The 24,811-nt window shown below is 38.3% G+C and overlaps 1 protein-coding gene across 1 annotated transcript in view; it reads left to right on the top strand.

The window, feature by feature from the left end:
* LOC136857548 (integral membrane protein GPR180) overlaps positions 1-13,548 on the top strand; it is a 92,066-nt gene extending 78,518 nt beyond the window's left edge. The window contains exon 7 of the mRNA XM_067136300.2: positions 1,524-13,548. The gene's annotated coding sequence lies outside the window, so the exon portion shown is untranslated. The remainder of the gene's footprint in view (positions 1-1,523) is intronic.
* Positions 13,549-24,811: the final 11,263 nt, after the last annotated feature.

Genomic DNA, 24,811 nt, shown 5'->3' with positions numbered 1-24,811 from the left:
AGTCAAATCTTGCAAGAGATTTGTATTTAGGAGAGGAAAATCCTCTACTCTTCTTCGTGGAGAGCAAAATTATAGGAGTGACTTAACTGACATCAAAGGGATTACTAAAAAGGGAAAGACAGTAACTTTTGATAAAATTCAATTGCCTCTTGGTGTAGCCGTCAAAGAAGAAAAGATGAATGACGTGAACAAATTGCTGACACTTCACTACGGGGAAGGGTGGAAAAACAATGCAGAACTTCAATATTACAAGGAGTGCATGGATCAAGAAAACGTGGTGGAAGGTGACGTGACAGATGACCTCGTTTGTGAACCCAGGGAAGTGGATAACGACTTAAGAATCTAATCCATGTGACGAACTGCTGATTGTTTTTTTTAATGTTACAACATACTATTTTTCACGTAATTTGCTAGAAATTGTGTTCACTGTAAATTTTGTGTGTTTATTAAATTACAAGTGCATAACAACATTATGTGGCCAAAATAATCCTTATTTAGCAAAATCCAGTGTTTTGTTCCAAAACTCCGACATATGCTACAAGTTCATTCCAAAATACGACTTTCCATTGCTGTACTTCCAAAAGTAATCTGCAATTTTTAATGCTAAATATCTCCTAAACAAATAGCTGAATTTACCTCTGGCCGTATTTTTATGTTTATATAACAGTTTGTAACAAACATCAGATAAAATATATTGAATTTTTATGTTACGATGAACTTTAACAGTTTTTTTGTTTTTCCCAAAAAACTTGAAAAAATGCAGATGTCGACTTTCGGAACTAGGCGCCTCAATTGATCTATGTTAGCTGTAATTATTCTTTAATTCTTGCCAGAGTTTAAATGTAAAGAGTGGTTCATTGCAACAATGTATACTTTTGCATTTATATCATCTGTATATTTAACTTCTCTCTCTTTCTAACCATATATGATGGTTGTAATGGAACTGTGATGGGATCGTAAATATTTGCTATCCCTACAGTGCAGAGGTAGCGTGCCTGCCTCTTACCCAGAGGCCCTAGGTTTGATTCCCGGCCAGGTCAGGGATTTCGACCTGTATCTGAGGGCTGGTTAGAGGTCCACTTAGCCTATGTGATTGCAATGGAAGAGCTAAGCAGCCCCGTTCTAGAAAGCCAAGAATAACGGCAGAGAGGATTTGTCATGCCGACCACACACCACCTTGTAATCTGCAGGCTTTCAGGCTGAGCAGCGGTCACTTGGTAGGCCATGACCCGTCAGGGCTGTTGTGCCATGGTGGTTGGTTTGTTTGTAAATATTTGAGTAGTTTATCTTTCAGCCATATTGGATAAAATCCCTTTTCATTGCTGAAGTACTCAGCATCAAGATTACTTAATTGTTGGATTTGGTTTTCGTGAAATTACTGTTAAAGATGGGAAGATTATTCCCAGCTCTTGAAAAACATATCAAACCTATACTTTATACGGACTTCAGATCTCATGTTTATAAACCACAACATTTATTGTTTTACATTGCTTTTAAATTTGAGTTCAGAATTTTGCTTTCAGTGATCGTGAATCAAACTGCAGCCACTCTGCACACAATCTTACAGGATATAAGCACTGAACAATTATGCAAGCTTTAATTGTTTAAGTATCTATATAGGAATGTTCAGTTTCAAAAAGAGAAATGGACAGCTTAATCCTCACGAATTCTCCAGATGCCATCACTGAAGAGAACTGAAGCTAATCAGGAAACTCTTGACAACCTAAAATTGAATTTGAGACCCAGATAAACAGAGTTAGAAGAAATTAAACGGTTTCTTATTGAGCTATGAAAAATGCTACATTTATGTAAAACATTTTGAATATTAAAACAGATACACACATTGTTTGTGTGTGTTCATCAACAAAAAGAATGTTGTTTTTTTAAATTTAATTTATAATTTTAAAATTTTAAAGCTTTTCCTTATGAATTATTGCAGTTGTTAACCTTAGTTTTAATGAGGTATTAGCCTGTTATGTAGAGTAATGTGTTCGGGCAGTGTTGAGGAAATATTTTATCCATTTTACTTACTAAGTTTTTTTTCTTTTCATTATAGTCGAGCTGAAGTGGAAACAAACATACTGAATTTAGACATTTGTTCAAGAAAATGCTGTGACTAATTAAGAAAGGTTCTCTGATTTAAAAAATATTCACTAGTAAGTGCTTCCTTCAGTATGTTGCTGATTCTCTTCAAAACTTTAATAGTAGACTACAAATTTGAAATAAGGGTAAAAAGAGAGATTTCTGTGACATGCACTTTTTAATAAATATATTTATAATGATATGTAATAGTTTGTAATATAGATTGGAAATTGAAAGACTGAGTAGACAATGAATAGCTGAAATGTGTAAAATTGGGAAATCATAAGTAGTTAGGAATGGACAGGAAGAAAGCAAATGGATCCCTTGCATATGCATATTTACAGATGGAGAGAAAGGCGAGAAAGAAAAGATCATGTAACAAAAGTTGAATATTTAGACCATGCAGCAGGAGAATCATTGAATGGAGGTTCTTCCTCTGTAAAGGATAACTTTAAGCAATTCTATGGACTTCTTCCTTGATCTGATAAGTTTCCATGTATTAATTCAGTATATTACCTTAGAATTCTCAACTCATAATGGTACGATTGGTGTTTTAAGGAGAAATACATGATTATCATCTTGTATCCTCAACACTGCTTATTGGCTTATTAATACAGTAAATTGCAATATTTGATAAATATGGCATGTCACGTAAATTAAATTGAAAGCAAAGGTTTTTAATAAGATTGTGTCAGAAGAACTTGTGCATAAAGTGTTATATGAGGTAGTGTGATCAGCTAGATACCATTACTCTGCAAGGGGAATAGATTGATTTAAAAACTTGATTTTAATATAATATCTTGTATTTGTCATTTCCTCCTTTTTCTATTTAGGAAGGAAATACTATTTTGAAAGATGCATCGTGCATAGAACATGTAAAATAAGACATTTCTTGGAAACTCCTAAGTCTATCGTAGAAATAAAATACTGTTAAACAAAATGTTTTTAAACATATACATAGGGACATGATAGCTCAGTGACAGGGCCACTATCTTTTCAACAAGATAGCCTTGATTTGAACACTGGCCAGTGCATGCAGTATAATCTGAAAAGGAAATTAATTTCCTTATGGTAAGGTCGTAGGTCCTCGGGCCTATGATAAGCAGTCATATAAAACAACAAGCTTGATTAGTTATGAGCCATATGGGCTCGGTTACAGGGTTGCAGACTTCCTGAATTGGAGCTGTATGGATGACCTGCATATCAATTTCAACATTCTGATTTGCTGCTATCAAACATCAGAACAAAATTCTACAGAACGATTCCTATAGCTAAGGTAATTTTTGTCAGGTAGATCCAGAGAACCCCACCAGAGATCATAAACATGCCAATATATTTGTTCGACGTTCAAAAATCGGTCACCTCAACTTATTAACATGAATCATGGGTTGGACAGTCTACTCTGATCCATCGAGGCAGCTATGTGCCTAGATATAATAAACATAAATATATTGAAGTGAGGACTAAATTACTTCTGTAAATATTCTCAAATTTCTTATCCTGAAGTATTAAACTGCAATTATTTTATACACTGATGAAGTTTATAATATTATGTTTTATCTTGAAATGTTTGTTACAAAATACAGTTTTTAAATTTTTTATTATTGCTCATTTTATCACCATGTTAAGTGATTGTTTCCACTTTCCCTTGGACCTGAATCTACCTACCAGCATTGTTAGTAAAACAGCTTTTAAAATTGTTTCTCGAATTGTATTATGATTTGATTATGGTTTTTTCATATAATATGCAAAAACATTTAAAAGAAGGTTAATATAAATCACTTGTTCTGAAATGGTAAATATTTCATGATTTCCTGTCCATACAAAGATTTGGTGCAGATCTTTTGACAGTACAGGGTGTATCCGTGATGATGTTAAAAACTTTCAGGAATGATGGAATATAAAAAACAATCAGATGTGAGGCTTTTCAGGCATTTGCTCTATTAACCAGCGTTTTGTCTTAGGTCTGACACTAGACTCATCAGAGTGGGATGTGTCAGGCCCTACCCACTGACGCTGGGGTGTATGCAGGTGAACTTATCAGAAGAGGCACAGTCTGGAATATGGTAAATGGATCAATTTGAGATAAGGAACCATAGTCCGGAAGCGTTTGAGTCAAAAGTTATTATAATCCAAGTTGTTTAACGTCCATCCGTTCTTAACAGACGCTGGGGTGTCAGAATTTCGTTCACCTGATTTCACGCCACGTGATATCTTCTTGTGGGGCCATGTGAAAAGCCTTGTGTATGAGACACCTGTCGAGATTGAAGAAAAATTATTGCTGCCTGCGACACTGTTCAAGCGACACCGGAGATATTGGAACAGGTATGACAGAACTTTTTGCGACGATGCCATGCCTGCATTGGCGCAGTGGAACGCCATTTTGAACATTTGTTGTAAATGGAGCAGCTTGTGAAACTTGTGCAGGTAAATGGACTTAAATGAGTAAAATTTTGCTTAACTTTTGACTTGATCATTTCTGGAATATGGTTATATTGATCCATTTGCTGTCCTCCATCATTCCTGAAAGTTTGTAACATCATCACAAATACACCCTGTATAATACAGTAGAAAGGAAGGAGCATTGATATATGATCTTGAAATACATTATATGCATTCAGAAAACTTGTTTGTAACTCTTCAGCAGTATGTAAGAAAAATTATATAACCAGAAAGTGGTGTTATTGGAATACTTTTTCATCCTCCAGAGTGTAAAACAAATGCAAAGGAGAGCAGAAGTGTTGAATAATTGAACAATCCATTGTACTGCCTTGCTATCTTATTAAATATTCAAGTTTTTCTGAGTGAAGTGACTTACATTTCAGTTGACCGTATATTCTTCTATGCCAACATCTTGAATTATACAGAGAGAGAGAGAGAGAGAGAGAGAGAATAAAAACCAACTCAATGACAAATTCAGATCACTGAGGTCACATTATTTGTTGTTAATCTTTTGTGTTGAGTTATTTTCAGTGAAATTGCCATGATAGTCATGTCTGACTTGCCCATAAGTCATCATTGTCTGTCAAGTTTTTGGGGGGAAATAAAGCAGTTATTAATTAAAATATGTATGGTATTAACCTATGTTAAATAACACATAAATGAGTTACATTTTTTGCCAGCTTTGTTCAAAGTATTTTCATACATTTTCCCTCTGGCTTTGAAGTTTGTTTATATCTTGTGTATGAAAAAGGTGAATATTAATAGACTTATGTGGGTCAACAAATTATCTTGTCCAAACTTGGAGATTTCATGATGATGTAATTTTCTATACACTACAGATTAATTTTATTCTAAGTCTGCCAAATTAGACTGTGCAATATACATGACTCTTTCTGTGATTTAATTTATGTTTGTACTACTTAATTTTGTTTTCATTGTTATTGGGTAGCATTATTCCTTCCATTAAGTTTCTTATCTGAGTGATAAAGTTTTGGAAAACTTACCAAAGATTAACACTGAATTCTTAAAGATTAGTTTGTGTGGTATTCCTTGTGATAATAGTGTGATTTGGTAGATAAAAGTGAAATGGAATTCTGTTTTGTTGTGAATGAAAACAGTGTGCATTCATCTAATCATACCTATTTAAGATTTTTATCCATAGGAAATGGTGTGATAATAGCACTTCTTTTCAGTCTAAAAATGTACCTAACAGTGAACATAGCTTAGTGCCATAACATCTCATTCAACACTTTGATCCATATTTCTTCAGTTTTGGTGGTTAGGTAAGTTCCTGCTGAACATATACAGTTACCCATTACACTTTTAATTCTGCAGCACACAGATTTTGTATATAAGGAAAAGTATCCCTGAATTCTGGTGTGTATGAACATGGGATTTTGTTTGGGAAGAATACATTATTTTTGTGTGAGCTCTGCTATATTCTCTGAAAAAGGATTATTATTACATCTTTTCTTCATAATATAAAATGTAGAATATGATTTTACCGATTTAAAAGAAATGAAAATTTGTAAACCCTGTGCAGATGCATGGGAGAAGAAAAAATATATTTTAATCAACAAGTATACCGGTAATGTATTAATTGTGTTTGGTTTTGATATCATCATTGTCATTGTGTTCATTATATTAGAGATCAGCTTGTGAAATTCAAGAACTCCTGTAGCAATTCCTTGTAAGCTACGTAAATCTAGCCTTCAGATATTCAAAATCAAATAGAAATAATTCCCTTTGGCATTAAGAGTAATTTATAGGTATTTAAGGGGTCACTTTCTATAGGAGGTGTTTTCATTGCCATCCCAAAATGTATGCTCTAAACAAAAGTAATTTTTGTTTAAAATATTGTGATGGTATCCAACATACAGAGACAAAGGCAATGATAGTCACTGGTTATGACTTCCAGTGAATAAATCAAAGCATAATTTATCAGGACCTTGTATTTCTGTGCTGAAAGACGCTGTGATCTTGCATGTGATTACACTGTATTGTTCCCTACAAATGCCCCTCTTTCACCTTCTGCAATAAAATCATCAGCAGATATATTTCGGAAAGTTAAGAATACAAAATGTTTTGGGGATTGTACACACTAAACCAATTTTTTTATTTTGTTTTTTAATATTGAGCTGCAAAATCACTACGCCAGTTTAATATTTGAATTTAATTCTTACTGAATTTTTATCTTTTGCAATATTCAGCAAGGACAAGCTGTTTTAAAGCAGGCTTAATTTTCCATAATACTCACTGTCTGACGACTCACCGAAACAATTTCGGTGCTTACAGCAAACTTTTGAAGAAGTAATCATATTCAGGTTTTCTTTCTTCATTTATTTTTTTCACCCAGTACTGTCAAGTACGTGGATGCAGCAGTTTTACATTATTTATATCATTCAGTGTTACCAACTTGATTTGCATGTAATAATTGAGAGATCATCTTCATTACCGGTACCTGGATTCTTCTTCAATATCATGTTATTTCTGTTTTTCCTTACTATGATCGTGCATTTAATTTGGGTTGATGGGAAAGATCAAGAAAAAGTTCAAAAACTGTGTACAGAAAGAATGAATGAAATTTGAGGCAATTAGAATATAATAAAAATATATTCTGAATGAATCTAGCAAGAGATGCTAATTTGTTGGGCACTGAAGCAGGCAGTATTACTGCCATGTATGTTTGGCTGAGGGTCTTGTATACAGAGTGGTCCAACAGCCTCTTGAACTTCATTAAGATATGCAACCCATCTAATACCCTTCGTACATTTCCTACTGTTCCACTTTTGCTGCAGTTTTTGCCTGCAGATTCTCCATAGTCTGTTTGGTGTCCTTTGTACTGCTTGTCCCATCAAAAATTCTTCGATACGATCATAGTATCTGCGTCCCTTTTCTTCTCCTCCTCCTCGTACAATTCTGACAAGAATGTGTAGAAGTTTGGATGGTATTTACCAATAACCACTTGAAAGCGATTATGGGAACCTTCAGCAAGGTGGTTTGTAATAATTAGACTGGTTGCATATCATCGCATCCAGTATCCTGCAATTCCAAGAAGCAGTCCCTTACATTAGCTAGCAGCATGAAAGGCATGGAGAGCAGTTATCATTTTTTGTTTTATTTTGTAATTCATTCCAAAATTCCTTTGTTGAAAAATTATTTTATTATTTTTTCCCACTTAATTTAAGTTATGGATTTCATTATAGTCCATATTGACAATTTATCACTATCAAAGGGTATAGAATAGGTGGACCTTTCTCTGCCCTTTGATAGCCTACTTAATTTGTTCAGAGAGAATGATTACCTAGTTCTACTTCCTCTTAAAACAAAACAAAAATCACCACCACCACCACTACGTTTCATTTTTAATCTTACTTCGTTGGGATTATTATACTGACCTTATAAGCCATCTGCTTGTATTTGCCTATAAATTGCTTGTCCCAGCAGGAAGAAGCAACACGATGCAGATGTTGAAGGCAATACTGTTAATAATATCCAGTTCGAACCCCACTGTCGGCAGGCAAATGCCGGGGCAGTACCTTAATTAAGGCCATGGTCGCAACCGTAATGCAAGATTCCTCTCATTTGTTACCCAAGGTAAGGTTCAACTGCAAACTTAATATGGTGAATACTTTCATAAAAATGGGTGAACACTCTGTCTAGGAACCGTGTACGGCTCCTCATGAGCATTTCCAAATCCTGTCTGGTGCAAAAATTTATCACACGTGAGTCTTCACAGTCATCTTCATAAGAGGAATCTTTCACCTGTCAAAGCATCAGAAATCATCAAGTGATTTAGAAATTGGAGGCTGTTGCTGATACCTACCTCTTCTACGACCTTGCAGAGATTCTGATGCTCCAGCAGGAAGGATAGAATACCAAAGGTTATCTTAAACATACCTTCTGGTTATGAAATAATTAACGCTTGGTTAACTCATTACATAGAATTTTTGCCGGTGCTAATTCAGGACTCTCTCGAGCAGTAATCTTCAAATACTGTCGTACTTGTTCTGGCTCTGCCTGTTCTCTACTGAGCTGTGCCCTTCAATACCATGTTGTCTGCGTTGATTCCAGTCTTACTAGCACAAGCTCTTTCCTGCATTTCCAATAAATTTTTGGTGGACAAGATTGGTCTTACAAGAAATGTATCTACCTAAAATTAATTTAAGCCTGCATTAGTTGACTCTGCCAGCCCCGTGGTGTAGGGGTAGCGTGCCTGCCTCTTGCCCGGAGGCTCCGGGTTCGATTCCCGGCCAGATCAGGGATTTTCCTCTCAACCTAAGGGCTGGTTTGAGGTCCACTCAGCCTACGTGATTAGAATTGAGGAGCTATATGACGGTGAGAATGGCGGTCCTAGTTTCGAAAGCCCAGAATAACGACAGAGAGGATGCATCGTGCTGACCACATGGCCTCTCGTAATCTGCAGGCCTTCGGGCTGAGCAGCGGTCGCTGGGCAGGCCAAAGCTCTTTCAAGGGCGTTAAGTGCCTTGGGGTTTGGTTTGGTTTGGTTTGGTATGGTATTAGTTGACTCTACTCTGAACACCTTAAAGTTTTGAAGTCTGAAGGAAATTATGCCTTTCAGATTTTGAAGTTTCAGGGAATGTTTCTTAGCAACAAGACTATCAAGAAACATTTCTTAGCAACTGAAGAGAGGGAGAGGGAATACTGGCTTTTAGAAAGAAAACTATTTGGAAAATTGGCATCAAAAAATACAATTTTGAAAATCCGTTCTGGAATAAAAACAATACATAAAAGTGGCTTTTTTGAAAGTTTGATCCGGAAAAATGAGCCTAAACCTCTGTAGCCATATTAATTATATTGAAGACCACATTTCCAAAACTACATGTTCACGGAGTTTTAAGAAATTTCTTCTATATTCATGAAAATGCATGGAATAAATTGATAGTAAACATGAACAAAGTCCTACAAAAATATCTTGGAGAAATCATTATGTACAACTTAAGCGAGAAAGCAACATGGATAAATAGAACCAATGAAATGAAAAAAGCACAATTTCTAACCTGGTCAACTTATAACAAGAAATGCTTGTCAATAGACACTAAGATCGAACACTACAAAACTGTAACTTTGCTCAAAGCCACTTATGCTTGCAAAACCTTGTTCCAAATAAATAAAAAGTGCCAGGTTGAAGAAGTCTGGAGAATCCTCCCCAATGAAACTATCGAGAGATTGACCCAGTTACCAGCACGATGAAGAAGAAAACAATCTCTTATTTTTTACATGTTACAATTACCAGAAAACAGGATTTTATGACAACTAGTGATGAGAAATCTGGGAAAGAAGACAGGAAGCATTGGATCAAAGAAATTCAAGAGGATCTCAAAACAGCTGGCACTCGAAATTACAGATGTAGAGAATAAGAATAAAATTACCACCCTTCTTAAGAATCACAAATTTTCAACTGACATGATGCACAAAAGGCCTCTATAGAGATTTCAGATGAATTAAGAACACTGCGATCAGAACGAATGAAGTACTGGGCAGATAATAAATATCAAATGGTACATCCTTCAAAGAAAAAGTGTACATGGAAGACTCAAGTAGTCCAGTGTGGCCAATAAAGTTAATAATTATAAACATGTAGTACCTGATATAATTTTCTTGTGGGCGTAATACTGGAAAACAAAAGATGACATTTGATCATGTATATCCTTAAGTGTATCCAGTATTTTACAAGGTACAAGAAAGCTTTCACAGTAAAACCAGTTAAAGTGAATGTATCCGAAGTACAGTAAACATTTTACTTATACCTCATTCATTACAATGTTTACTTTTTATATAATACAGTACACACTGATATAATGATTTTTACTGTAAATTGTACAAATGTAAATATTTTTTGTGATAATTCTTAAACAATGCATTTAATAGTGAATTTGTGTAGCCATTGTGTCTAATATTACATTAAAATCACACCAATAAAATATTAAACTTAATTCCATGTTAATTAAGCCTGTCTTGCCATTACTCTTCATCAAAATTCTCTTCAAGGCTGCAGTTACTAATAACTACCTACAGTAAATTCTTAAATCTCAATAGTTTTTTTAAATGTGACTGTGTGCCCATAAAATTTATTGAGTTGTTATGAAAAACATTAAGACTAACGCTTATGGATGCAGAATATATATTTTGATACAATATACAGTACAATGAATATAAAATGAAGGAAGTATGGAAATGAAAGTTAAATGCAAAGAAAAGTAACCAAAGTTGATTTATCGTACCCTAAAAAGGGTTATTCGAATAATAATACAATGAAGGGTCATCACACGCTATGGTATCACATGTATTTTGGTGCAAGAGGAAATGCTATGAACATAATATAATTTTGTTTTCCAGAGATCATGTACAAAACAGGTTTACATGATTGTTGCTTGCTGCAGAAAAACAACAAAGTCCTGATCTGTTCCATCATGAGTAGGCCATTGGGTAGCAAAATTCATCTTCTACTTTTAGAGCTAAGAATTCTTGTCACTGTATAATTAGCTCATATGAATCATATCATTTTGCTTACACTATCTTATTAAAATAAGATATAAGCATAAATTCCATACAGCCTAGCTCACAGTTGATAATAAATATTATAGGTGGTAGCCAGCAGATCATTGTTCCCTTTTCTATGGTGATTAATGTAGTACGTGAAAGTTTTTATTGCATGTTCTCATTCCTTCAATTGGTGTACAGGTTTTCTGGTATGCTTAGTCAGGCTTTTGCTAGACAAAGATATGTTGTGAATTGATTTCCAAAACATTCTAGTTCATATACTTGTCCAGCAACTCCCATCCATTTTTCTGTCCTTAGATTTGATGTTGAGCAGTGCTGACCCTTCCTGGAATATTGTTTTTTAAACTGTTACTTTGTCATTAATACAACCTTCCTTTCGCTGATCCTAATCATCAGCCAGCAACGAAGTAAATAAAAGTGAGCAATTTGGATGCCACTATAATCTCAAATGTATTGTAAGAATATTACAAGACAGCTAGAGATGTAGCATAAATGTTGAGTGTTCATGTACTTAAATATCTTCGAAGAACTGTTTCCAGAAGAGTTTCATTTCTTTGTAATATCTTCCAAATGACTGATGTGCTGATCTTGTATGAAATTCAAGTGATGCAAACTGGAGTAGTATGATCTTGCATAAGGGGTCTTGCTTTGAAAAATTTTGACTGTTCAAAAAATATTTTATAATTTTGATTTGGTAGTGGCAGTAGTAAGATTTATTAAAAAATAAATCATCCTTCCTCCAGTGAGGGTCACCATAAAGGACCGGAGTATGTAATTATAAAAATGAAATTATATCTTCTCTGGAAATTATTTAATGGAACTGTATGATTTGCAGAGAATTTCTTATGATCTGCAAGAAGATTTTCTCTATGTTGTAAAAAGGAATTTTTAAATTTTGAAGGATAGTTGCTGTGCTCTTTGGCAGGCTACCTCTGGATCCAAAAAAGTGGCCTCTGATAACCCATTGGCCAAGAGGAATATTATATTTAGCTGATATATATGGCAGACATGGTGTATAAATTGCTTGTTTTTCAAGATTAATATCTGGGGCTTGTTGCAGGTCCCTCTCAAAGCGAATGGTAGGATCCAACACTATTGCTTTATTTTCTTTCTTATTGATGGCTGCGATGTCCACTTACAGTGAACTTATTCGTGCACCTCCCCCATCCATGCTCCATTTAGGGCTGTCACCCAGGTGGCAGATTTTCTATCAATTGTTTATGTAGTCTTTTCTTAAATAATTTCAAAGACGATGGAAATTTATTGAACACGTCGCTTGGTAAATTACTCCCATTCCTAATTCCTCTTCCTATGAATGAATGAATGAATGAATGAATGAATGATGAATACATGCCCCAATTAGTGATTTTAAATTCCATCTTTATCTTCATATTATGATCTTCTCTGCTTACACCATTCAAGCTCATGTGTCTACTAATGTCATTCCATGCCATTTCTCCACTGACAGCCTGTAACATTCTGCTTAGTTGAGCAGCTTGTCTCCTTGCTCCCAAATCCTTCCAGTCCAATGATTGTACATTTTCTTAACACTACTCATTTGCTTTTCAATAAATCATCATTGCAGTTCCCATTTATTTAATCTCCCAGTGCTGGGTAAAGTTCAAACCAAATTATGTACAACTGTAAGTATTTTATACATTGCATGCAACTTGTTCCCAACCAACTGTTCATGTCAGAACAGATCAGCAAGTACTTTTTTTTTTGCTAGTGGCTTTACATCACACCGACACACACAGGTCTTATGGCGACGATGGGATAGGAAAGTCCTAAGAGTTGGAAAGAAGCGGCCGTTGCCTTAATTAAGGTACAGCCCTAGCATTTGCCTGGTGTGAAAATGGGAAACCACTGGAAACCATCTCAGGGCTGCCAACAGTGGGATTCGAACCCACTATCTCCCGGATGCAAGCTCACAGCCGTGCATGGCCAACTCGCCCGCTGATCAGCAAGTACTACATATACAGTTGCTGTGTATTGTTTATATACACTCCTCTTTCCTCTTTATTATTTTTCTTAAACTTGTATGCATATTTTTTGTGTGACCTACTTATGCTGGTATGTAATTCACAAATGTAATTCCAAAGATAAGTACTGCAAAATATTTTCTTGTTGTAGGACATTCACTTCGAAATATTTATACTATTGTTCTGTCAGGTATTCAACTGGAGTCTTTCAAATCAGTCAATTTCCTCATACATTCATATATATTATGTACTTAAAATGTTTGTTTATAATTATAATAAAGCTTAAGGACTTTCATATATAATCATATTCGTTCTATGCAGAACTTTTTAAAGTATGTGTATGGTATGGGGGCTGTTAATGTTTTGCCCTGATTTTATGTGACAGTAAATTTTTATGGTGCTTGTGTTGTTAGTACAAGGGTAGTGTATCTTCCAGTAAAGATAAGTATTCTTTTGTGTTTGGCAAATATATTTTGTTGTTATTATTTTATTAAATAAAATAATTTGATGTAGAATACATTGATTTATCTTTTCATCCCCATATTCCTAATGCATTCCCTTTAACCTGATGAACAATAAATATTATTTAATAAATTTGGGTCTTAGAATATGTCTAAAATGAGATCCATATTCCACAAACAAAATTCTCTTTGTGTAAATATACTTAGTTCTCCTTAAAATATAATATGAGGAAACTTTCGAAGTTATTGTTAGTCTAGGGCAGGGATGGCAAACCTATGACCTGTGCCACTAAATGAAACGCAACCGCAACTTATGTGGCACGCTGCACAACATACACTCATATTCACAGGACATGTGCAATAGTATGTTCTGAAGAAATGATTAGCATTTGAACCCCGTCGTAATGATGGGCAGTCTGAGACGAGGTCTCAAGATTTCTCGAGACTAGGGCAGGCACTATTTCTCGCGAGAAATTTCGAGAGATCTCGAACGTTGTCCCCACATTGTGTAGCGAGCAGCGTGTCGTAGGCCTACAGGTAGTCGGAGCTGAATGCTGTTTGTGCCGAGTATCCCAATAGCAAACCACGTGCCTTCTCCATTCTGTAAATGTGTGTCAAAAAGCGACTAGGGCATTCTTTTCTACCGAGGTCTATTTAGAGGCAGTATAACATAATTATAAAGGATACGCATTCTGGCATTGTATTCACTGGTAGGTACACGAATGAATAGGCTAAGTACAGAAACTGACAGCTACTGCAGGTACATCTACCTGGATACTAGAGGCGTGCATTAATCGAACTCGAGACGAGGCAAGATGTGCCTTGCTGCATATGCAACTACCATTACGCATGACTGGAATGTGTAATCTGAAATGCTTGAGTTTGCTCCAATTCTTTCGGCAGGTAGGTGTACATCGTTATTAGACCCCACATTCAATAGCATACGACCACTGCTTGTGTTTACCGATATTTTGGTGACGAAGGAAATAATTCCTTACAATGTTATAAAATGAAATGAAATGGCGTATGGTCCTTAGTGCCGGGAAATCCCAGGGCGGGTTTGGCTCACCAGATGCAGGCCTTTTGATTTGTCTCCCGTAGGCGACCTGCGCGTCGTGACAAGGATGAAATGATTATGAAAACAACACATACACTCAGCCTCTGCGTCTGGCAAATTAACCAATCATGGTTAAAATTACCGACCCTGCCGGGAATCGAACCCGAAACCCCTGTGACCAAAGGCCAGCACGCTAATCATTTAGTCATGGAGCCAGACACAATGTTATAGATCATAGATTATTCGCGTCTTAATTAGGTACTTCGATATATGACAGTGCAATGTGTAATTGTGTCTAGTTGTCCGAAACGCAACGTAAGTCGTGGACGTCAGTTATTTTAAAGAGTCCAAGGCTAAATTGTTAGCGTGCTGTCCTTTGGTCACAGGGGTCCCGGCAGGGTCGGGCATTTTAACCACTATTGGTTAATTTCGCTGACACTGGGGCTGGGTGTATGTGTCGTCTTCATCATAATTTCATCCTAATCACGACGCGCAGGTCGCCTACGGGTGTCAAATCAAAAGACCTGCATCTGGCGAGCCGAACATGTCCTCGGACACTCCCGGCACTAAAAGCGATACGCCATTTCATTTCATTTTGAAGAGATGTCACATAGCACAGCCCGCTGTGTTGCTTGTTCAAAAGAAGTAAAACACGTCGGCAGAAATAATTCTGGGATGATGCGGCACTTAAAAATGCAGAATATCAATAATATCAATGAAGAGGAATCGTCTCGGAACACTTCCGGCCCGGTCTGCATCACAAGAAGCTACCCAGTCTACGACGATTGAAAGGTATCCAGGCAGATGTACATCCTATCAACATTTGTTAACAAATTATACGTGCTATTCAGCTAAGAAGTCCACCTGAAATAACTCGTGAGCAGTTTAAGATAATGACATTCTGTTTTCACTTTCGTTAATGGCATTAAAGAGCTCATAGTTCAACACGCGGTGCTTTCCTATTCTTTTGACAAAATTTATAGTCGCACACGTTTCCATATGAAAACTGCTGATGCTTATACTATGAAACTTACGCTCGTCGTTTCTGGGACGTCGCAGAGTTCGCAGCACACGACAATCGGTCTCGAGAGCGTCGGCCATCACCCGTGTTGAAAGAATTAGAGCAAACTCGGGCATTTTAGATTACACGTTCCACTCGTGTATAATGGTGGTTGCATATGTAGCAAAGCATATCTTTCTCCGTCTCAAGTTCGAATAATGCACGCCTCCAGCATCCAAGTAGGTGTACATCCTATCTACAGTTATTCACAAATTGTGCAGGGTTATTCAGCTAATCAGTTTAAGATACTGGCATTCTGTTTTCGCTTTCGTTAATGGTATTAAGGGGTTCATAGATAAACATGCAATGTTTTTTCCAGTCTTTTGACAAAATTTGTTGGCTTACACGTTTCCATATGAGAACGTTATTTCTCGCAATAACTGCTGATGGTATACTATCAAGTTTCCACTCGTAGTTACTGGTACGTCGCACAGCTCGCACTACAGGAGGATCGGTCTCGAGAGTCTTGAGCGAGAACGTTGGCCATCACTACCACGTCGGCCCTCAGGTTCAAAGTCCACCAGGCAAGTGGTAAAATGTGCCTGCGGCTCTCGTCGCTACAAACCGAAGGTAATAGATCAGTGTGACTTGAACAGGTGTTCAGGATGCCTTGCAGACGTATGCGAGAACCGTTCCATCAAATGAGAGAGGGCGCATTATAGGCATGAGAGAACATGATGCATCCATCCGGGAAATTGCTGCTCGTGTGGGATGAAGTGTGTTGGCAGTGCAACGGGTGTGTACAGAATGGTTCACAGAAGACCGTAGAACACGAGATGGGTCTGGTCGCACCACCCAGACACCCCCCCCCCCGGGAAAAGCGACACTTCATCCAAATGGCATTGCAGGACAGATCTGCGTCCTCCCCGGCTTTGGCGCAACAGTGGAACAGTGAAACACATCGTACACTGTCAGGAGTGACAGTCCATTGCCATTTATTATGGTCTGGGTTACCAGCGTGTCATCCACTTCTCCGCCTACCTTTGACTAATGTGCATGAACATGCTAGACTGCAATGGTATATGGAATGACGTCACTTGGGACAGGAATAGCAGCAGCTAGTGTTTTTGGTCGAATCCAGGTTCTGTTTTAAAATGATGGCCGCATTCTGGTTCGCCGCAGACAGGAGGAGAGGCATCACATTGACTGCATTCACACAAGACATACAGCGCCAACTCAACGCCTTATGGTGTGGGGTGCTATAGGGTACAACCACAAATCACAGTTGGTGCGTGTCAGGGCACTATGACCAGTTTGACCTACGTGAATGACATCCTGCGATCTGTAGCCATACCCTTTCTGCACCACACCCCAGGCGCCATATTCCAGCAGGACCATGCGCTACCATATGTTGCTGCAAAAACACGTACCTTCTTGTCGCAGGACATCAGACTGTTGCCCTGGCCCACGCAATCACCAGACTTTTTGCCAATAGAAAATGTGTGGGATATGGTGAAACGACGGGTGCGGCGCTGTGACCCAATGCCAACCACCAAATATGAACTGTGGAAGCAGGTGAATGCAGCATGGATGGCTATACCCCAGGGTCCATATACGCGTTGATACCATCATGCATGGAACAAGTTATCTGTGCTCATGGAGGTCCCAGTGCCTACAAGGCAACAGGACACATACTGAACCTAGGTGACTGAAATGCTAATCGTTTCTGCAGAACATATTAATGAACATGTCTTGTGAATATGAACTTCCTATCTCCAGTCTTCCAAGGTGTTCTGTTTTTTATGAACATAGGTGTACCGGTACTTAAGTCCGGAATAGGAAAGGAGGGGTTTAGCTGGCTTGGCAAACTGCAAACGCCGAGTGTCGAGCGGCGGTAAATAACTCGAACCCAATAGGGGCCAACGGCTTCGGGCGGATGGTCCCCTCAGTGTAGGAAATGACACTGGAACCCATCATCTGTGTCTTTTGTCCAACGGCAAAACGGACGAAGGAACCTCCTTTTTGTGGTTCTCATCGGTCGAGGAGGCGGATGTGGTCATGCCGGACAGACTGGCTGTGAAGATGCAACTCAATGGTATTTTGAGTCTGTGGCAGTCCGTTGCAGTCATGGTACTAGAACCTGAATGTCGCATTTCATTTGTGCTGCAGGGTATAGTTCCGACATGATAGTGTGGGGGTCACTTCCTTGCAAGCTGCGATCCACCTTAAACAAAATCCCGCTTGTGGCACTTTTTCCTGCTGTCGCGCCCTTCAACTCAAGTCCAACGGCAATGGGATAAGAATGGAGGAGGCAGGTTTTCGGGTGAAACTGGTAGCCTCTAGTTCGAACCTGCACATTGGCAGCAGATGTGTGATGGTCGTCTTTCTGAGGCCCTGTGACTAGTCAGGAATTTGGTCCTGCATGTGTTTGGACAGGCCTATTTAGGATCACCGCTGCCCACCCTGAATAGGGAAGGCCCTACCAAATGTGGGCTAAACATCGGTAGTCGCACTCTCAGCCAGCTGGGAGGCCGCACCCAGCGGGTCACCTCTTATGCGGTCAAGAAACAAAGATTACCAAAACTTTGATTACAGGAACCTGGAATGTTCGGACCCTACTTGATTTGAAAGAAAATAACAGACCTGAGAGAAGAACAGCGCTTGTCACCCATGAGCTTGGACGAATGAACATGAACCAGACTGTCCAGAGAAGATAAACTTGCAGAGTTCAGCTCACGCTACACAATCTTCTGGTGTTGGATTCGCTATGAAGACCACATTGGTGAATGATTATCAGCAAACTCCAACAGCTGTCAGCAAGAGAATTATGACTCTTTGGAACCAAATCTATGACACTCATCTCTGCATATGCTCCCACCTTGGATGCTGACGTAGAAGCTAAAGACCAATTCTACAACCTGCTAAGAACTACTGTACCATCACCAAAGTACCACCAAGAGACAAAGATCACCAATTATGGGGCAATGTGATGAGAAAACATGGACTTGGCAACTGTAATGCCAATGGACTACTACTCCTTGGTTTATGTGCATAACACGAACTATTCATTACTAATACTCAGTTCCGCCTGCCTAATCGCTACAAGACCACTTGGATGCAACCTCGCTCAAAGCACGGGCACATTATATATTGATTATATCATCATCAAGCAATGTGATGAAAACAGATGTCCTTGTTACAAGGATTGCAAGAAATGTCTATGACTGCTGGACAGATCATAAGCTCCTTTTTTGCTGGTTGAGAATCTCAATCTGTTGCAAACCAAAAAGATCTGTCCACAACCTGCCCAGAAAGAAATTTGATACTTCTAAACTTCAAATTGAATCCATTGCTACGTATTACAGAAATGCAATCTCAAATAAACTGGCTAGTCATCCAGTCGGCAGAGATAGTACAAATCAGGAGTGGTCCACGATTCAGAAGGTCATCAATGAGTCAGCTGAGGAAACAATTGGTTGTGTGAGTGAAAAAAAGACAATACTGGTTTGATGAAAGTAATGAAGAAATTAAATGTCTGATCAATGCCAAACGGGAAGCCCATCTATCCTATCTTCAAGATCCATCTTCCAATGTGAAGAAATCATATTTCTTGGAACTTAAAGGAAAATGTCAGGCACAAATTACAGAAATCAAGAATAACTGGTGGCAACAAAAATCTGATGAACTGCAAAGATTATCTGATGTCCATGACCTGCAAAACTTCTATGCTGGCATAAAGGAGATATATGGTACAATTCGATCTTCATCGGGGTCATTGAAGACTGCTGACAACTCCATCATTTTAACTGATAATGGAGAAATTTTAGAGCGTTGGAAGGAACATTTCTCTGTGCTTCTAAATAAAGTCTTCAATGTCGCTGAGGACTTTCTTCATAATGTCCCTCATCAGCAACCCCAACAACCTTGGATGGCACTTCCACCCACATACAGAGACTTCACCAAAGCATTCAATTAGCCAAAACCAAGAATGGCTCCTGGTCCTGATAACATCCCTCTGGTACTGATACTGATGGAGGTATACACTTGAACACTAGACTTTTCACACTTATCCTCTTCATTTGGGAAACTCAAGAAGTACCTGACGACTTGAAGAATGCTACCATCATCACTATCTTCAAGAAAGGCGATCGTACGGTATATTGATTTTGTTAATTGCTTGTAAAATTCTCGCAAGGGTTCTATTAAACCGGCTCCGAGTTATCTTAGAGAGGGTTTTGCCTGAGTCTCAGTGTGATTTCCGAACCTCCAGAGGCATAACAGATATGACCTTCTGTGCTAGACAACACCAGGAAAAATGCAGAGAGCTACAGCAGCCTCTGTATTTAGTGTGCTATGATCTGGAAAAAGCCTTTGATTCAGTACCAAGATCTGCTATGTGGAAAGTATTGAGACGTTTTGGATGTCCTGAACGTTTTGTGGCATTGGTTCAAGCTCTTCATGATGGCATGTCTGGACAGGTTCTTCACGGTAACTCAGTATCGGATTTGTTCCCAATCACTCATGGATTGAAACAAGGCTGTGTGCTTGCTCCTACACTCTTTACACTGTACATGGCTGCCATGCTGCATGAATCATCTGCAAACAATTTAGGCATGGAGATTAAGTTTCATTTTGACGGAGACCTCAATGTGGCCAGACTTCACTCACAAAGACGTACTCTTGTTACCCAGGTGACAGAACTGCAGTATGCAGATGACACCGCATCTTCTGCTCTAACTGCTTTAAAACTGCATGCGATCGATTTGGTCTTGCAATTAATGCAAAAAAAACTAAGGTACTTGCACATCCTGCCCCAGGATTAACTCTTCCCGAGTTCAGTATCTCCATCTTAGACACAACACTGGAACAGGTCGATCACTTTTCATATCTTAGAAGCATCGTGTCTAAACAGTGTACCTGTGAACAAGATGTTGATAAAAGAATTGGGGCTGCTCATGCAGCATTTGGACGGTTAATGCACAGAGTCTTCATGAATAACGACTTAAAACCGCATACCAAACTCATGGTGTACAAAGCTGTTGTCATTTCCATATTGTTGTATGACTGTGAAACTTGGACACTCCATCGCCGTGATATCAGAAAACTTGAGCGCTTCCACCAACATAAAATGTGATACATCTTGAATATTAAGTGGGAGGACTATGTGACCTACACAGCAGTTCTCGACAAAGCACAGTTAAATAGCATTGTGGCAACAATCATCGCTCATCAACTGAGATGGTTAGGCCATGTTCACCTCATGATGATACCAGGCTTCCCCGCCAAATTCTTTATGGTGAACTTAGCAGCTCCGGCAATAGACCCTATGGAGCCCCCCTTAAGCATTTTAAGGACCAGCTGAAACACATCATGAAGACAACTGTTATAAATGTACAGACATGGGAAGAATGTGCTGTGGACTGTTCACTGTGGTGGAACACTACAGTACATCCACCACTGTCAGCTTGTTTGAAAAAGAACGCTGCAGACATCAAGAGGCCAAGTGACAAGCAAGAAAACTCCGTAATTTAAAACCCTGCCCTCCTGCAACCATTCAGTGTGATTTGTGTGGGTGTATGTTTTGTGCCAGGATTGGTCTGTTTAATCATCGCAAACACATCCATAAACTGAGTTGAACTGGTCAATGTATGCAGGATCGAGTTACAGCCGACAACAACTATGTCACAATTAATTCCTTGGCCGTATTTTTAACAAATGTTATTATGTTAAAGCAATTATATCTTATTATTCATGAAATTTACCAGTTTTTGAAATGTAATTTTCAATGATGTTTGCATAAAAGCATGAAACATTCACTCAAATGGATTTAAATGTAATGCAATGTAATACCTAAATGAAGCGAAATGAGGGGGTTTCATAATGGTTTTAAATAAAAATAATCGGTGGCACACTATAGACAGTAAAAAGTAATAAATAAGACCTATATTGACATGTTAGTCGGAAAAGATTTTCCATTTCTGGTCTAGGGAGTAGCATAGTAACTGCCATCCTAGTTGGTCCAATTTTGATTCCCAGGTTTACCATGGACTTCAAATTAGTTTGAGAGTTTGGAAAGATATACAGGGATTCACTCTGTTTCTGTGGTGTGATTTAGTGGACAAAATGTTCTTTCATCAGGGTAGAATTCAGTTGAATTTATGGTTATGACTGTACCGGCTGGTACACCTATACGCCGCACATTTGAATTTTCCGCCTTTAAGTACTCCTCTACAGGAGAAACTCTGAACTTTAACAACTGTATCAACTTATAAGTTTTCTCAGATGATGTCACTACCATAAATTTTGTGATTACAAAGTTGTCAATACTGTGTGGATTTTGTTTTCCATTAATCAAGAAGTGTGGGCATTCTCTCATAGATGTCACCGCCTAAAAACTATGATCATGCACCCTGGTGCGAAGTGAAGAAACTTTCCCGAAGAAATTTTGGACTCATAAGTTTTTGGTTTTACTAAATTTCATTCTTCATGCGTGGGTTGGCAATATTTATCCTTTCTTTCCGCCTGTTTTGAACTTAGCCAATCAAATATTTCTGTAATTAATTTTTGACCAATCGTGTCTTTCTTCTTCAATTTTGATGTGTAACTTTTAGCTAGCCAATAAAAGCCTGTGGGTGTGGCTGTTTTATTCATGAAAGGTCTCGAATCTTCCCCGAGAGTATAAAAACTGATGATTTTCTTGTCTCTCAGCCACTCGAACAACATCTAGCCTAGTGTGTAAGTGTAGCAGGAGGCGGAAAGCGCCTGTTTCGTCCGGCAGCAGCTCTTCAACAAGGTAATGGCCACTTAACATCTTTATTTCTTGCTAGCTCAGCAGTCTAAACCGTGGGGAAGGTCCGAAACCTTTACTATGTAACCTATCTTGAAATATGTAATTTGCCGTCGCTTTTGTAAAACTTCACATATCTTTAACTGTAAAACGGGGATAGAGAGTGCTTTACCCTCTTGAGCTCCCCTTCATTTTTGATTTGAGGTAACTACGTTTTCATAACCGATTTTCTTCTCTTCTTAATGTTTAAATTTTTTTTTTCTTATACGAGTCACCTCCCTAGTTTGGGAATAGCCCCTGTGTCATCGGCCTAGTGCCTCTTAGGTTTTAATATGTGTATTTAGGAGTGCAAAGTCTCGCCTCCTTTCATTTGTTTTTGGGTCATTTATTTAACCTATTATTTTTCGGCTAAGGCCCTGTAGGCTGGGTACGAGATACCCCTGTTTAATTCTTGTAAGTTGTGCCTGGATGGCAAGTGACTGCAATGTATGGTATTGCCTTTAGTAGGCTGGAAAAATTGAGAACGGGTCAGCTCTTTCTGATGTGGTAAAAGTGCCTCTAGGAGGCCCGTTATGATTTTTGGAGTTAATGCTCTTTGAATGAAGGGGTTTTCTGCCCTTTGATCAAGTGTGTACCTTGATAATGTTGGGCTAGTAGCTCAAGGGTTGTGTAATTGGGGGCTCGAAGCCCAGAACTTGTAAAGACCCCGAAACTCGGGCTTTCGTTTGTAAAATTATACCTTGTACCTGATTAGTAGATAGTAGTTGAGTTGTTGTTATTTGTTTAAATTCTATGTGAAATTTGTTCAATTTTTCTGCTTGTGAAAATATAACCTTTTATTGAAATTTTAATTCATCTTTCAGCCTTGTAGTTGGACCCATTCTAGCCCGCACCTTCTTTCACATCTGCTGTTCCATGGGTAACCCCGTAACAATGACCAAGGATGAAAAAGGAGAGGGCACGTCTCTAGAAGCTTGAGAACTTCTCAATGCCTCACGCAGTGTCCCCAACCGCAGGAACATAATCTTTGATAGTTGTCGACATAGGGAGATTTTGTGAAATGGCAGAAAATTTAGCGATTTTTAAAAATTTAATAAATGGTAAGTTACGGCAATCAGTGCAATAGCAGCTTAACCCACATTTTGGAAAAATAGAGATATTCACACATAACGTCCCTTTATACCCTACCTTCACATTCTAGAATGGCCACAAGCATATTTGGACAACTCAGAATGTTGTTTATGCAGCGTTTATTTCCATAATAAACTGTGCGCAATATTGGCCTATGCCACCTAAACCACTATTGCTCCATTTATATATAGGGAGTAGGCCGGCGGTACATCATACCATGCGTTACACAGCACAGCCAGTGGATGATGATGATGATGATGCTTGTTGTTTAAAGGGGCCTAACATCTAGGTCATCGGCCCCTAATGGTACAAAATGAGACGAAATGTAATGAAAATCTAAAAGTCCAAAATCATCCACTGACCAGAATTCAAAACGAGAGGATGAAGAATGAATGGATGGCTATGAATTTAAACAATCAGTGGTTCCGACCTTGCTCACCCAGCCAGCATACGAGTATTACATTGGATAAGTTACGTATAATGTTATCAGAGCCCAGTCTATCCGGTAAATGTAATGACACTATGCAGACTAAATCAATCGTGGATGCATCAGAGGGAGATCGCAGTACTGTTAGCGTAAATGAACCTCAATGAGGAAGAAAATGGGTTTGAAATTGAAAACTGTTTGCACAGAACATTAAAAAAGAAAAGCGTTTGAATAGGGAAGAATACACAAATGTTAAAGGAAATGCAGATCTGAAGAAATGTCCCACCCGTGTAAGAATGAATGTTTTCGACACTTTTCACCTGAACACCACCAACATCTATTTGACTCTTTCTACCCATTAAGTAGTTTCGAAATGCAGTGGGCATATATTCTTGCTATGGTAAAAGTTGTCCTTAAGGCATGTTCACATGCCTCTGTCACAACTGAATCACGATGAGGAACAACATGAATATACCATTTTCATAACGAAGAGGGGCTTGAAGTTAAGGTGTGTATTCTTTAAGAATATTTTGCAAATATCAGATGGGATAATTATATGGGTTCTTTTACAAAATGTTATACCACAGACCCCACCCATGGACAAAAGAGGCCCATGCCCTGCTAAAAACAAAACACGAATGGAAAAGACTGTTGAAGTAGAGACTTTATAAAATGCTTTCCAGCCTATCAGAGCCATTATGTATGAATTCATGTAAGTGTGGATCAGAAGTATTTGTCACCGGACCTTAGCCTGGGAAAGTTATATAATTTATATTGAGCCGAGCACTGTGATCCAGTCTCGTACTACATTTTTGGTCATATTTTTAATACACTATTTAATATGTCATTACATCTCCCTGTAAGTGATTCATGTCAAAAATGTGACTTCTATAAAATATAACTTGATACAGCCAACG

The sequence above is a fragment of the Anabrus simplex genome, chromosome 1 (assembly GCF_040414725.1).
Source record: "Anabrus simplex isolate iqAnaSimp1 chromosome 1, ASM4041472v1, whole genome shotgun sequence".
NCBI classification, from domain to species: domain Eukaryota; kingdom Metazoa; phylum Arthropoda; class Insecta; order Orthoptera; family Tettigoniidae; genus Anabrus; species Anabrus simplex.
This window is presented reverse-complemented; position numbering and strand designations above follow the sequence as displayed.